The sequence below is a fragment of the Phyllobates terribilis genome, unplaced genomic scaffold, assembly GCF_046119375.1.
Source record: "Phyllobates terribilis strain yellow unplaced genomic scaffold, ASM4611937v1 Scaffold_7__3_contigs__length_470593459, whole genome shotgun sequence".
Lineage (NCBI taxonomy): Eukaryota > Metazoa > Chordata > Amphibia > Anura > Dendrobatidae > Phyllobates > Phyllobates terribilis.
In genome coordinates this window covers 251,196,816-251,210,630 of record NW_027362767.1, presented here as the reverse complement: position 1 = coordinate 251,210,630, position 13,815 = coordinate 251,196,816, and the positions used below count along the sequence as shown (strand labels likewise).

General features: G+C 41.2%; 1 long non-coding RNA gene across 1 annotated transcript; it reads right to left on the bottom strand.

The window, feature by feature from the left end:
- Positions 1 to 3,042: 3,042 nt before the first annotated feature.
- Positions 3,043 to 13,261, bottom strand: LOC141154392 (uncharacterized). The gene is made up of 2 exons (XR_012247429.1): positions 13,161 to 13,261; positions 3,043 to 5,344 (listed from the first exon to the last, which is right to left on the bottom strand). It is a non-coding gene; the product is annotated as an uncharacterized lncRNA (long non-coding RNA).
- Positions 13,262 to 13,815: the final 554 nt, after the last annotated feature.

Below are 13,815 nucleotides of genomic sequence, written 5' to 3'. Positions count from 1 at the left end.
GAAACTTCACACTAGACCTCAAGCAGCCTGGATTGTGGCCTCTCCTCTCTTCCTTCAGACTCTGGGACCTTGTGGAGTGTGTCAATGACTGCCTTCTGGACATCTGTCGAGTCAGCGGTCTTCCCCATGATTGTGGAGCCTACTGAAACAGACTAAGGGATCTTTTTAAACGCTTAGGAAGCCTTTGCAGGTGTTTTTTTGTTAATTATTCTAATCTACTGAGATAATGACTTTTGTGTTTTCATTGGCTGTCAGCCATAATCATCAACATTAACAGAAATAAACACTTGAAATAGATCACTCTGTGTGTAATGACTCTATATAATATGAGTTTCACTTTTTGAATTGAAGAACTGAAATAAATTAACTTTTTGATGATATTCTAATTTACTGAGATGCACCTGTATATATACACATACATTATTTTTCTAGGTCTTGGACCTGCAATCACTTGTGCAAAATATTGCAATGCTGTAATATTTCAGTGTATAAACAGACCCCCAGCTGCTTTGCCAGGGGTCTGATGGGTGTTGGAAGGGACCTCCCCATTTCCAGCTTCTAAAATGTCGCTGCCCAATTGACAGCGGAATATAAGGGGTTAGGTTGCTGCGAGTAAAGTTAGCCCTGATTGCAGCAGTTAGACTCGGGAGTCCGCTCTGTACAGTCAGCGAGCACATCCACTGTACATGCCTCAGGTGCAGTGGGCCTCGCCATTTGCCCAGTGCTGACGGCGGCCCAGTCTGTGCAGACACTGAACCAGCATGGGGTGATATCAAAGTATAGCTCAGTATTTAGCTATAATTCAAGCACATACCATTTAATGTTCTGGTCATATCTGTATTGGAGCCTTCGTGGCAGATTCCTAATTAATTGCTGTAAAAAAGATAGCGCTATTTTTTTCCTATAATATAAGAGGCACCATAATGGAAACCGCACTGACTCCCATTACAGTCCCTGGACCGTCATAGGATATATCCAACATTGATATCATTATCTTATTTCTGTTCCTATGAAGGATCAGAAAAAAAATGAAAATGTGAACGCAAATGTGAGCGAAGCAGATAAGAAGGACAATTTTGGGATAATGGCGCCATCTAGAGTGCTGTTTTGTGTACTAAGAATGTGCAGAGAAATTGAGATTCGATGCAATTGGCAAAATAGCCATAAATCACATTAAGGGCGTGGAGATGTATTCCAATTTCTTTTACACACCCCTAGTGCTCTTCCCGTCTAATTTGCATGTGGCTTCAAAACTTGATTTCTCAGCGGATTACTACAAAACCGGCACCATTTGTATTGTTGTACTGGGACCTCTGCAGCCATATCACTAGTCTTAGTGGACATCCTCACACCCTCTCTGGCTCGACAGCAAGGAAGAAAGAATCTCTGTGTGCGAGAGAAGAAAAGGATGAGGGGGTTGTTAAAGGGGTGTTTTTTTTACCTAGACGACCCTTTATATATAACTCAGGAGTACAGCCTAAAATAAAAGTGAATGTATTCTGGACTGGAACCATTCCTCCAGTGCCGGCACTCGGTCCCTTGGCAGTCATGTGACAAAGTGCCACAAGACCGCTGCAACCAATCTCCGGCCATTGATGGGCTGCACCTTAACTATTCCATCAGAGTGGAAAGTCGGCAGTAAAGGTTGTAGTTCATCAGTGGCCACAGATTGGCTGCAGTGGTCTCATGAAATAGTTTATGGCACACGATTGCCCAAGATCAGAAGAACACTACAGGTCTGGGAGGTAAATAGACAGTCTTCCTATGTTAGGCTGCACTGTAGAGCTATGGATAAGAGGCTGTCCAGTGGTACATGGGATTTTATTAAGAAAGCACTAACAGCGCGCAGTGTCGCAGCAAGTGCGTAAGTGATTGATGCAGCCGACATCAGCGCATGCATTCTCTGTGGCAGCGGCAGTGATTGGGGGCCACTACTCTCTGCTCGGCCAGTCTGACCCTGCACTAGTTTTATTGTTAAGATCCCACTCCCATTGAGGGTCACATCTGAGAGCCCATCATGTGCCTTGCCAGGGGGTGATGGATGTCAGAAGGGACCCTTGTATTTCCAACCACTTAAAGAGGTTCTCAAGGACTTTGCTTATCTTTCCCTATGGGGCTAAGAATTTACTGGCAAGTGGTTGATAACTATCTGCCTGTTCTGTCCCGGCGCCAATCTCTGCCGGCTCAGAGTGGTCTCCGGCCGCTCCTGCTGGTGATTTAGCTCTTCTGCTCTGCTCTGTCTTTGGGGTGTCACACTCGATATTTTGTTTTTTGTACACAGTATAGAGCAAATAAAAACAAATATAAAGCTTAAAAGGGTAGCGATACTTTCAAGTAACTATTCAGAATAAGGTGCCCTATGTGTGTACATGAGTTATAACAACATTTCTGGTCATTATATGACTTGTATCCTTCATTCTCACCAGTTTTCCCCCTTTCAGCATCTACCTGTAATTTGTAATTCACTGTTTGCTGGGGCTGAGGGGAGGAAATTTGCTGCAGCAATTTCTCCCATACACAGCACAGCACAGAGATGAGAGCTTCTGCTCTTAAGTCACTATTTAGCTCACAGACACAAGCTGCAACAACATGGAGGACATTATACAGCAGTGCTGAGCTGTCTTGATCTGAATCAACCTCTGATGTGAGGTAAATCACTTGTTACAAAGCTCTGCACCATGTTTATCTGTCTGCCTCCATCTGTTCCCTTCTCATCTGTCTGCCTCCATCTGTTCCCTTCTCCATAGATAGAGGATAATAGCCTGGGTCACATAACACCTGCAGTCTGTCTCCTCTGAGCAAGAGAGATTTGAGCTGCTTTTTCATAGTGGATGGTGGGTTTAGGAGGCAGGGGGGAAAGGAAGAAATGTCTGTTAAGTGGGGAAAGAAGCTGATTTCTCTGATAAGACATTGCATAAATCAATAGTGCAGGCAATTTTTTGCAAAGTTTCTTGAAAGTACAGTCCATTTTAATCATTGCAGAACAAAAACTGTCCCTTCTCAAATTCTCAGCTTGCTGTCAGTGAACAGAAATATAGAATATGTAGTAAAAATAGAAGCGTTTAATATCACAAATATACATAATGCATAAAAAATATGAACAGGAATCACCAGAAATATGTGATCAACTAAACAGCTAAGTGGAAGAAATACCCAATCCAATATATGCAAAGTGATTTATCCATTGCGTTCATCCTGAGTAACGCTGCTAGATATGGGTCCCTGGGCTATGACGACAGAAAAAAATAAATATTTTTTAGAGTCTTTTTCTGGTGCAAAATAGTACAATTGGAAAGAGCAGAAATCAATTTCATGTTAGCATTTACTGACCTTTCCTAATTTATACATCGCTTCATTAAAGAAAAAAAAATCTATGTGGTTGTGAATAGAGATTTCTTCTAAATATTTGGTGTTGCTGCTTTTAAGTGCATTATTAGAAAACTGACCATAGAGGGCGCTCCAACTACAGGATAAAATGAGTCGATTCAAGTTTGTGTGCCATTAAGATATGCCCACTAGGGGGTGCTGACCCAATAAGTCTGCCCCATCTGTTATATTAATTACAGCCCACAAGATGTCGTTTTTTTAGGCACGGTTTTACCATGCTTTTACGTAAGTGTTGAATTTATATTAGCTTATTTTGGGTTAAATGCACAGAAAAAGTGCCATTTTTTATTAAATCCATTTACTGATCACCGTAAATAAAGTGTTCACAGTATTGTATAGATACTAAATATGCCTATGTCATTTATAGTTTTATGTTATAATGTGATTATTTTAATTGTTTTTGCACCATTATTTTAAGTAACTTTATGGAAAAAAAAAATCGGATTTTTTGTAATTTTGTTTCTTATCCAATAATTTACTGGTATATAGAGATGCATCTATATGTATCAGTACAGTATGCCTATAAAGAAGAAGAATATAATTTATATCTTTGGGCAGAAAACATTCTCTCATAAATGACAGTGTAGCCCGTGTCCCATTGTCAGTGTTTCTTCCTTTTGCATTCCAGGTCACAAGATTAACGTCCTGGAAAGATCAGTTATATGAAAAAGAGAATAATTAATTAATTTTTAATTAAATCTACTGAGTACAAAGTGTCAAGGACAGGATTCACTTTTTCCTGACTCTGAAGGCAACGAATCTGCACAGAGAGATGACAGCAGTAGCCGGTGTCAGAAACCACACAGCAATACAACACTAGAAAGTTGCACTTAATGTTATGGCTTAGATCAGTTCCTGGCTTGGTTTCCCTCCCCTATGGGCCCCTGAAATTAAGGTTAGGGCTCCAACATGCAGCATGCTTGTCTATAGATGTATGATGTACATGCAAATTGATTATGATCACCACAGGTTCCAATGCTAAGGTTGTCCAATCAGATCATCTCCATCTAGGTTCAGTTCTCCACATGTTCTAGAACATCCAGGTTTCCCTGGAGAACTCTCATACACATGCATAAGATAAAATAATGTCCACTCAGTGTATCTGAGATAGGTCAATCACATGATGAGCCCCACCACATGAGATGGCCGGCAAAAGGTCATTGGGTTATAAGTCAACATACAACGCCACTCTCTAAGTAGGGATCACCTACTACATGAATAACTTTCACATGATCTCCCTTGGCCTCAAATGTGTCTGGGACTTGTCTGTTCTTACACACAAGTTCTAGTAGCTCCTGAGCTATGATTGAAGACTCTGTTCTCATGGACACCTCTTTTTCTTGAGTTGTTATCTCTGTTAGATAGACATTTCCAGACACAAGGCTTGTAGGTCTTAGTATTGTGCAGTATGGGAAGTGTCCACTTCTCTGAGTTATGACCGACACAGAAAAGACCCCTGAGTTTCTCGTGTTGCTACTATTCCTCATGTCTCTGAGGGTTTGGACGTTTGTGGCCTGTCTAATGACAGGATGACCTTGGCTTTGCCTTGATAGAAGAGCAACTACATTTTTAGAGAAGCACACAAGAGTCTGGGTTGCATGTTCCTTGGCCACGGCCAATACAGTGATGATCTCCTCTTGGCTCTTGGCTAATGTCTCTAAAGTCAGCTGGGTAGACCGAGGCTGGATGTAGATGAGAGGATGGAAAAGAGCCTCATTTCTGGAAAAGTTACCCAATTTTCTGAAAGGAACGAAGGCCGTGCCAGTCTGGGACAACAAAGGAAGAACAGAGATGAAAATAAGGAGCAGTGCAGCGGCCAGACTTATGGAAGGAAAGAAATCTGAGTCTTCAGGAGTCAAGGCTCTTGATGGAGAAGGGTTTGGGCATCCTTCTTGGTGAACCTTCTCAGATTCTGTATTCGGGATATGGTGGCGGTTGTGTGCCATCTTGTCTGCATCTGAAGAGACAAAATGTAAGAAGCTAAGCTAATGTTTAATAGCGAACGTGTGGAAAATATGATAGATCCATATCACTATTTGTACCCCGAGCAAGACAAAAGGATTGTATGAGCATTTCAATGTGTCACACAATGAAACCGTGTAACTTGGGGTGTCAGCAGATGCTTTGGGTATAATTTATAGGAAGAATTACTTTATGGGGAGACATATGTTTCCCAATAGCCATGTCTCCTCTACGCCCGCTACAATCCTTCTTCATGCCCCCTAAATGTACTCTCTGGGAGGCTTCTAGTGCCCTCAGTATATCTGCCAGCTCTAAAAGTCTGGGAAGTCTTTTTTTGAAAGAATCCATAACTTACAGGGCATGTTGGCAAGTATAGGTATTACACCTCCTACTCACCCATTTTACAGACAGTCCACTGAATGAGGCCACTTTACTGCAGGGACACGTGCGGTAAAAGTGATCAGTTTGCACAAAATGTTATGATGATAAGAATCTAAGAATAGGACTTTCCTTAATCAGGGACTCATTATCATCGCCACGAGCAGACGGAGAGGCAAGTTACAGCACAGACCTCAGGAATGTCTATCATTTCCCCTTAAAAAAATAAAAGTTAAAAAAGAATAAAAGTTCTAAAATCAGTCAGCTAGAAAATGTATGACAACCGCTATGGGAGCTGTAATGTTGGCCTTATTGGTTGTCACCCAGCTTTCTCATGATAAAATTCGTTGTCCACTTTTAGAGGCAATTTTTTTTACTTACAGCTCTGGCTAAAATGAAGAGACCACTGCAAAATTTTCAGTTTCTCTGATTTTTCTCTTTCTAGGTATATTTTTGAGTAAAATCTACATTGTTGTTTTAGTGTATAAGCTGCTGACAACAGGTCTCCGAAATTCAAAGATAAAAAATTTGTATTTATTTGCAGCAAATTATAAAAGCATCAAAATATTGAAAAAGAAACAGAGAAACAGTGCTTCCAGACCTCAAATTACTCATGTTTTGAACTGTGAAATCAATATTTGGCAATATTTGGTGGACTAATCACAGCTTTCATTTGTCGTGCCATGCTTTCCAATAGAAAATTGTTCAGTGGTCTCTTAATTTTTGCCAGAGCTGTATATATATTTGGTTCTTTAACCCCTTTACCCCCGAGGGTGGTTTACACGTTAATGATCAGGCCAATTTTTATAATTCTGACCACTGTCACTTTATGTGGTAATAACTCTGGAACACTTCAACGGATCCCACTGATTCTGAGACTGTTTTTTTGTGACATCTTGTACTTCATAATAGTGGTAAAATTTCTTCGATATCACTTGCGTTTATATGTAAAAAAAAATAGGAAATTTGGTGTAAAATTCGTAATTTTCAAACTTTGAATTTTTATGCCCTTAAACTAGAGAAATATGTCACACAAAATAGTTAATAAATAACATTTCCCACATGTCTACTTTACATCAGCACAACTTTGGAACCAACATTTATTTTTGTTAGGAAGTTATAAGGGCTAAAAGTTGACCAGCGATTTCTATAATTTTTCCAACAAAATTTACAAAACCATTTTTTTAGGGACCACATCACATTTTAAGTGACTTTGAGGGGCCTTTATGACAGAAAATACCCAAAAGCGACACCATTCTACAAACTGCACCCCTCAAGGTGATCAAAACCACATTCAAGAACTTTATTAACCCTTCAGGTGCTTCACAGGAATTTTTGGAATGTGGACAAAAAAAATGAACATTTAACTTTTTTCACAAAAATTTTACTTTAGACCCCAATTTTTTATTTTCGCAAGGGTAACAGGAAAAAAAATGGACCCTGAAATTTGTTGTGAAATTTCTCCTGAGCACTCCAATACCCCCATATGTGGGGGAAAACCACTGTTTGGGATCACGACAGGGTTCAGAAGGGAAGGAGCTCCATTTGACATTTTGAATGTAAAATTTGCATGAATAATTAGCGGATACCATGTCGTGTTTGGAGAGCCCCTGTGTGCCTAAACAGTGGAAACCCCCCCCCAGAAGTGATCCCATTTTGGAAACTAGACCCCTCAATGATTTTATCAAGGGATAAAGTGAACATTTTGAACCCAGAGGTACGACACAGAATTTGATAACATGAAGTCATCATATTGAATAAGTTGTCATTAGTCTTGAGCGCAACTGCTCGCTACTTGAGTTTGCATCGGGTACTCAGGTATGCACCATGTATCACGGGTGCTCAACTGACATGCTCGACTCCCAGCCCCGCATGTTTCACGGTTGTTAGACACCCAAAAAAACATGCGGGGATCGCTCGTGCATGGCAGCCAATCCCCGCGAGTTTTTTTGGGCCGCAAAGCATATGGGGCGGAGACTCGAGCATGTCACTCGAGCACCCGCGATACTCGGTACATACCCAAGCAGCGAGCACTTGTGCTCAACACTAATTGCCATATCGTCATTTTTTTTTCTTTACATTTGAAAAAAATCCCAACCCCAGCACAACCCTAACCCTAGAGTTTATTTTTTACGCCTTTCCTCATGCGGTATAAGTGATTAGACGACTTTATTCTTTGGGTTGGTGCGATTACAGCGATACCAGATTCATATCGGGTTTTCATGATTGACAGCTGTTTTGCAAAGATTAATTTTTGCATCACCATATTTTGAGAGCTATAATTTTTCCATATTTCGGCCGACAGAGTCATATGACGGCTTGTTTTTTGCGGCACAAGTTGACGTTTTTATTGGTCCCATTTTCAGGCACGTGACATTTTTTGATCGCTTTCTATTCTGATTTTTGGGAGGCAGAATAAACAAAAACCAACAATTCAGGAATAGGTTTTTTTTATTCCATTCTGCATGTGGTAAAATTGATAAGTCAGCTTTATTCTTTGGGTCAGTACATTTACAGCGATACCACATTTATATTTTTTTTTATATAGAAAAAATAATTTTTTTGTATCGCTTTATTCTGAGAGCTATAACTTACAGTATTTTCGGCTGATGGAGTTGTATGGCGGCTTGTTTTTTGAGGGACAAGATGACGTTTTCAGCGGTACCATTTTTATTTACATTTGTCTATTCGATCACGTTTTATTCCATTTTTTGTTAGGCGGTATGACGATAAAGCATCGTTTTTTGCTTTGCTTTTTATTTATATTTTTTACCGTGTTCACTAAAGGAGTTAACTAGTGGGACAGTTTTATAGGTCAGATCGTTCCGGTGCGGCAATACCAAATATGTGTACTTTTATTGTTTTTTTATTTTACTTTTACACTTTGTCCCACTATAGGACTTTAATTTTTTGCACGCCGATCACTTGCATAGCATAGAGATGCAGCAGCATCTCTATGCTATGCTGCGTGTCAGCACTGCACAGGCAGAAGTTACTGTGATCGTGTATTGCGCATGATCAAAGTAACTTCCTGCTGCCTGGTGACCCGGATGTTGTCATGACGACATCGAGTCACCATGACAACTACTGGGATCCGGCACAGACAGCGCGGGACGCCGGAGAGGAGGTAAGTAAGCTGCGCTTACCTCCCCTTGCTCCCGGAAAGCTGCGATCGACTTCGGTTGCAGCATTTTCTGGGTTAATGTGTTGGGAGCGGTCCTTGCACATAGCACCGGGTGTCAGCTGTGAGAAACAGCTGACACCTGGCGGCGATCACGCCCGCACAGCCTGTGTGCAGGCCCGATCGCCAAGGCATAATAATACGTATCTGGTACAATAGGCCCAGGGGGCAGATACGTATTATTACACCTGACATCAGAAAGGGGTTAAAATCATACTTGTAATTGGGTTTCATTCAAAATTTTGCACAGTTTGGCTTTTACTGACTTTTTGTTTCCCTGCACATTCAACTTTGATGTAGTCAATGGACATAAATCAGCTGAGAGGAGCCCATAGAAAAACAGATAAAAGAGAAAAGTTGCCAATTCTGCTGTAATTCAATCTGAATGAGCTCACTGATGGATTCTTGGTTAACTCATTTTGCAGCCAGCAATAGACAATGTAAGGCAGAGGCTATAGAAGGTACAGAGTGCAAAATTTTTAATGAAACCCAATTGCAAAAATTATTGTTAGCCCCCAATATATTAATTTTTAAAAGGAAAAAAATACATGTCACCAAAGGTGGACAACCCCTTTAACCATTGTGATCATTGGGGGAATTTCAGTCTGGGATCTTCTGGAACATGAATCATGATCGCTTAGTACCTACTACTGACTATTCCCAGAATGTAGAAATGCAGAACAATGGGTGGCACCGGCTGGAATGATGGACAACTAGTTTGTCTGGTTACGATGTAAGAAATAAGCCTGGAATGTAGAGCAGTAGGCCCCCGGAGAAACAAGTTCTCCCAAATTCTGTTTACTGCAGATATAAAACTTTGTCACTCAGTGACTAAACCAACAGATTTTGGAGGGTCTTGCTGAGCATCTGATGTGCATGGGGGGACTGGAATCAGCTTACTCTACTCACGATTCCAAACCAAACATACTCGTTCCTGGCGGGGGGGGGGGGATTTGAGAGGGATGGTTGCTGGACAACTCCTATTGAAGGTGTACAACCACATTAAATTACTGTGTGTATATATATATATATATCCATGCCATCTTCTCCTGAAAAATGCCAAGAAAAATGTAAAAAAAAGATTGTTGCTTGCTGTCAGTGAATGATTGGGGTTGCAGTTGGGTGAGCTGTGAAGAGAACCATAGACTTTAGTCATTGATCCTGCCTGATGTAGTGTGTTTGTTGGCTTCTGTTTGAGCAGGCATGATGCCATCTTAATACCTTTACCTAGATCCATGCCAACCCTTGGCCTGCAGGGATGGGATTAGCAGCCAGGGTAATTACTGTACTTAATATCAAGATTAATGAGTTAATAAACCAGAAACACAGATAATCTCCTTGGAGAAAACTCCTACATTTCAAGTCCTATCTGGTGCTGACCAAGAATCCTGATCGTTTTAAAGGGGATCTCCACCTAAATGTATATTTACTAAAATCTGATGAAGTTGGACTGGCACACTATGTAATACCTCATCTTAGTCCATGACCATAGTGTATCTGCCAACAGTGCCAATTTTACCGAACAATCCGGTGGGCCTATGCGGGTCACATCCATAAGATAATGGTCTAGGGATGTCCATTAGAGCCTCCATGTTTTCTAAGAGATTCCTGAACATTTAGTGAGTTTTGGAAAGTATGGATATTACAGTTTCCATTTAGTCATTCTACCAGTGTGAACTAATACAACTCTTAAGGGGTTCTCACCCTATAGGGGTTGTTCCTGTTCGATCCCACAAATGGAACATAAAGGGGTAATTCCCATCTTCATAACTGGGATATTATCAGTTAGGGCTCGTAGATACAAGCAATTCTGCAATTTATTTTGGATTAAAATTTTCAACCGTTCTTGAGATATTATCACTTTCTTTTTTTGTTTACAGCTCGTTGCCTCGGAGACCGACCACCGCTGCCAGACAGCAGAACGTGCACAGTGCTTATAAGCTCTTCTGTATTGAGCTTGTAAGCAATGTTCTGAAGCTGGCCAGGATCGCTGGTTACCTCTTAAATCCGGCCAGCTTCAGCACAGTGCTTACAAACTAGAGAGCAGCGGTGGTCGGTCTCCTAGGTAACAAGTTGTATACAAAAAAAAGTGTTGATATCCCAAGAATGGCTGCAAATTTTAATAAGCAGTAAATTGCGAAAGTGCTTCTTTTTACAAGCAATTATACAACAGTATTCATCTCTGAAAAAGAGAATAACCCTTTAAATATCCTGGGGGTGCCCACCCCAGCTTTATTTTCTGTCTTGATAAATGATACAATACCAGCCGCCACTAGGGGGAGCACATTGCATACAGTTCTCATTGAGCTCAATAATGTATCAATTCATATGCAGTGAGCTCCCCCTAGTGGTGGCTTCAGGTAACTGGAATTTTATTATTTTCTCAAGTCATAAAGAAATATGAAACCGAATACAGGGATGTCCACATGACAGATAACAGCTAGATCCTTTATCTTGATTGGTTGCCTGTGTTTTTTAATACTTCCCCCTGACTGTTGTTAAACTCTCCCTCACTAGCTATAAAACCAACTCAACAGGTTTGTCTAACCCCTCGCTCACATATTCCTCTACCATGACCCATAGTAACCCACAGAAGCCCTGGTAGAATGTAAACTGTGAAAACAACAAGCTGAGAAATTCTGTACCAGGTATACAGATCGTAGAGATATAATCCCAAGGATCGGGGGGGTTGGCGTCTCTATAGGGGGCACAGATTGCAGTCGGACCTGGGTCCTGGGGTATAAAATACAACATCCATCACATGAAATTTGCAGAAGTGATGGAAAAGGTCAAGATTAACTGCTCGTCCCTTATCTATATATCTGGTATAGACTACACTAAAAAGTCTACACACCCCCTGGAGGTAACCAGCAACAGCCCCGCTGTTACACTGCTGGCACAGGTCTGATTCTGAAAAGTCTCCACACCCCAACTGGTAGCACTGGTCTGCGGTATCTCTCCGTGATCGCTAAACTGGTTTTATCTTAATCTTTCCAAGAGAAAGGAAATTACCATAAACTATGTAAGATAAGAAGACGGATAATAAAAGGCCAAAGGAGGAGAACATAGAATGGTGATGAGAGAATTCACCTCTTTTTACTTTTGCACAAATTTGTACCAAATTTCTTTTAAAAACATAAACAAAACGAAGGAGTATGTGTAATTCACCCTAATTCAGGCATATTTTTGGGGTAGAATAAATATAAAATGACTAACATTTCTTGATAATAAATTCTTAGATCGAAGTGTAATATCGCTCTCTATTTTAAGCCATGCCCCGCCTAACCATGCACATATTTTAAGATTGGATGAAATCCTTACCCAGACAGACCCCAAATCAGACCGCTTAAAATTGCAGACCCCAGAGCAAAAGCCTACACAAATATGGACACCAGACCACCTAAAAAATATAGATCCCCTGTACTCTTACTGGTGTTGTGACACCAGTGTTTGCAGACCCTGGCCAAATCACTCCTGTTTACAGACCCTTAGATATGATCTTAAAAAAAAAAAGCATAACCCCCCACTTATAGATGCTAGAGAAGACACCATTTTTGGCAGACCTCAGACCAGACTGCCCAAAAAATATAGACCTCAGACCAAAAGCCTAAATTACTATGGACACCAGACCACCTAAAATATAGAGACCCCTGCCTAACTGGATACAGACCCTAAACAAGATGTCATTGTTTGCAGCCCTCAGACCAGAACCCCCAATGTTCATAGAACCCAGACCAGTCCCCCTCCAATTTGTAGAGTGCGGACCTCAAAACAACCATTCAGACTCGCTTCCCACCAGTCTTGTGCTTCCCTCTTAGCTCATGAGGTTGTCACTGGTGGTCCCAGGAGGAGAGGGACGTACAGAAACAGTGAAAGGTGAGTATGTGGGGCACCTGGGATATTGACTGATTCCCCCCAGAGTCCAAGAGGTCTCCTCTGATTTTGGGCGTCCAGGAGAGACGTGGGTGTATCAGTTTTGCCAGGAGTGCTCCACTAATTACCACCACAAGCCTGTGGGTCTGAATAAACTACAGATCCAATAATAATTTTGTCACCTGTCTTTTTTGTTTTTCTTATGTCTACAGGCTGTCAGGATATGCTAGGAGTTGTAGTTCTACAGCAGCTGGAGAGATCCAGATTGAAGATGACAGCCGCAGTCTGTATTCTGCATATGGTGCAGCAGACTTGTGCAAGCAGAGGCTGAAAGTCCCCAAAATCTGCGCCTAGGTTGGAGATCCAGGAGAGTACTTACCCCAATGGTATGCGAGAAGTCTCTGAACTGCAGCTTCAGAAAGTGATAGATGCTAAGGAGCCTCCCTCCCAGGTAGGACAGGTGAGCGCGGCACAGGTAACACGCCCATCTCTCCTGGAGACCCAAACACCTCCCCTCCCCCTCAATGCTGCAAAACTGCTATGTGCATAGATCTGTCCTCGCTCCATGTCCATACATGAGATTCACTCGTCATATATACAATATTTATATACTGCTATACAGTGCGACAATACAGCCATACGGAGCCAAAAGCATAGCTTTACAGAGCCAATAATACAACTATACTGTGCGCAATAATAACACTATACAGGGCCAATATTACAGCCATACAAAGAAAATAGTACAGCTGTTGAGGGAGGGCACCAACGTCCCTTCACGGTTGACCAAGTGAGTGTCAAATTATTATGTTGATTGCGCAATCCAACAGAAAACCAAACTGAGGCAGTGCTCTGTATGGGAGGATTCAGAAAATCTCTAATCTCGTTTATTTCTACTTAGCATTTTATATTGTTTTGAGTATATCAATAGCCAATCACCTACAGACTTACTACAGGCTTGAACCAATGTTAGTACAATTATTACGGAAATACACATATGGTCATATTATCGTTAGTTCGGTGCATGGTGGAAATTT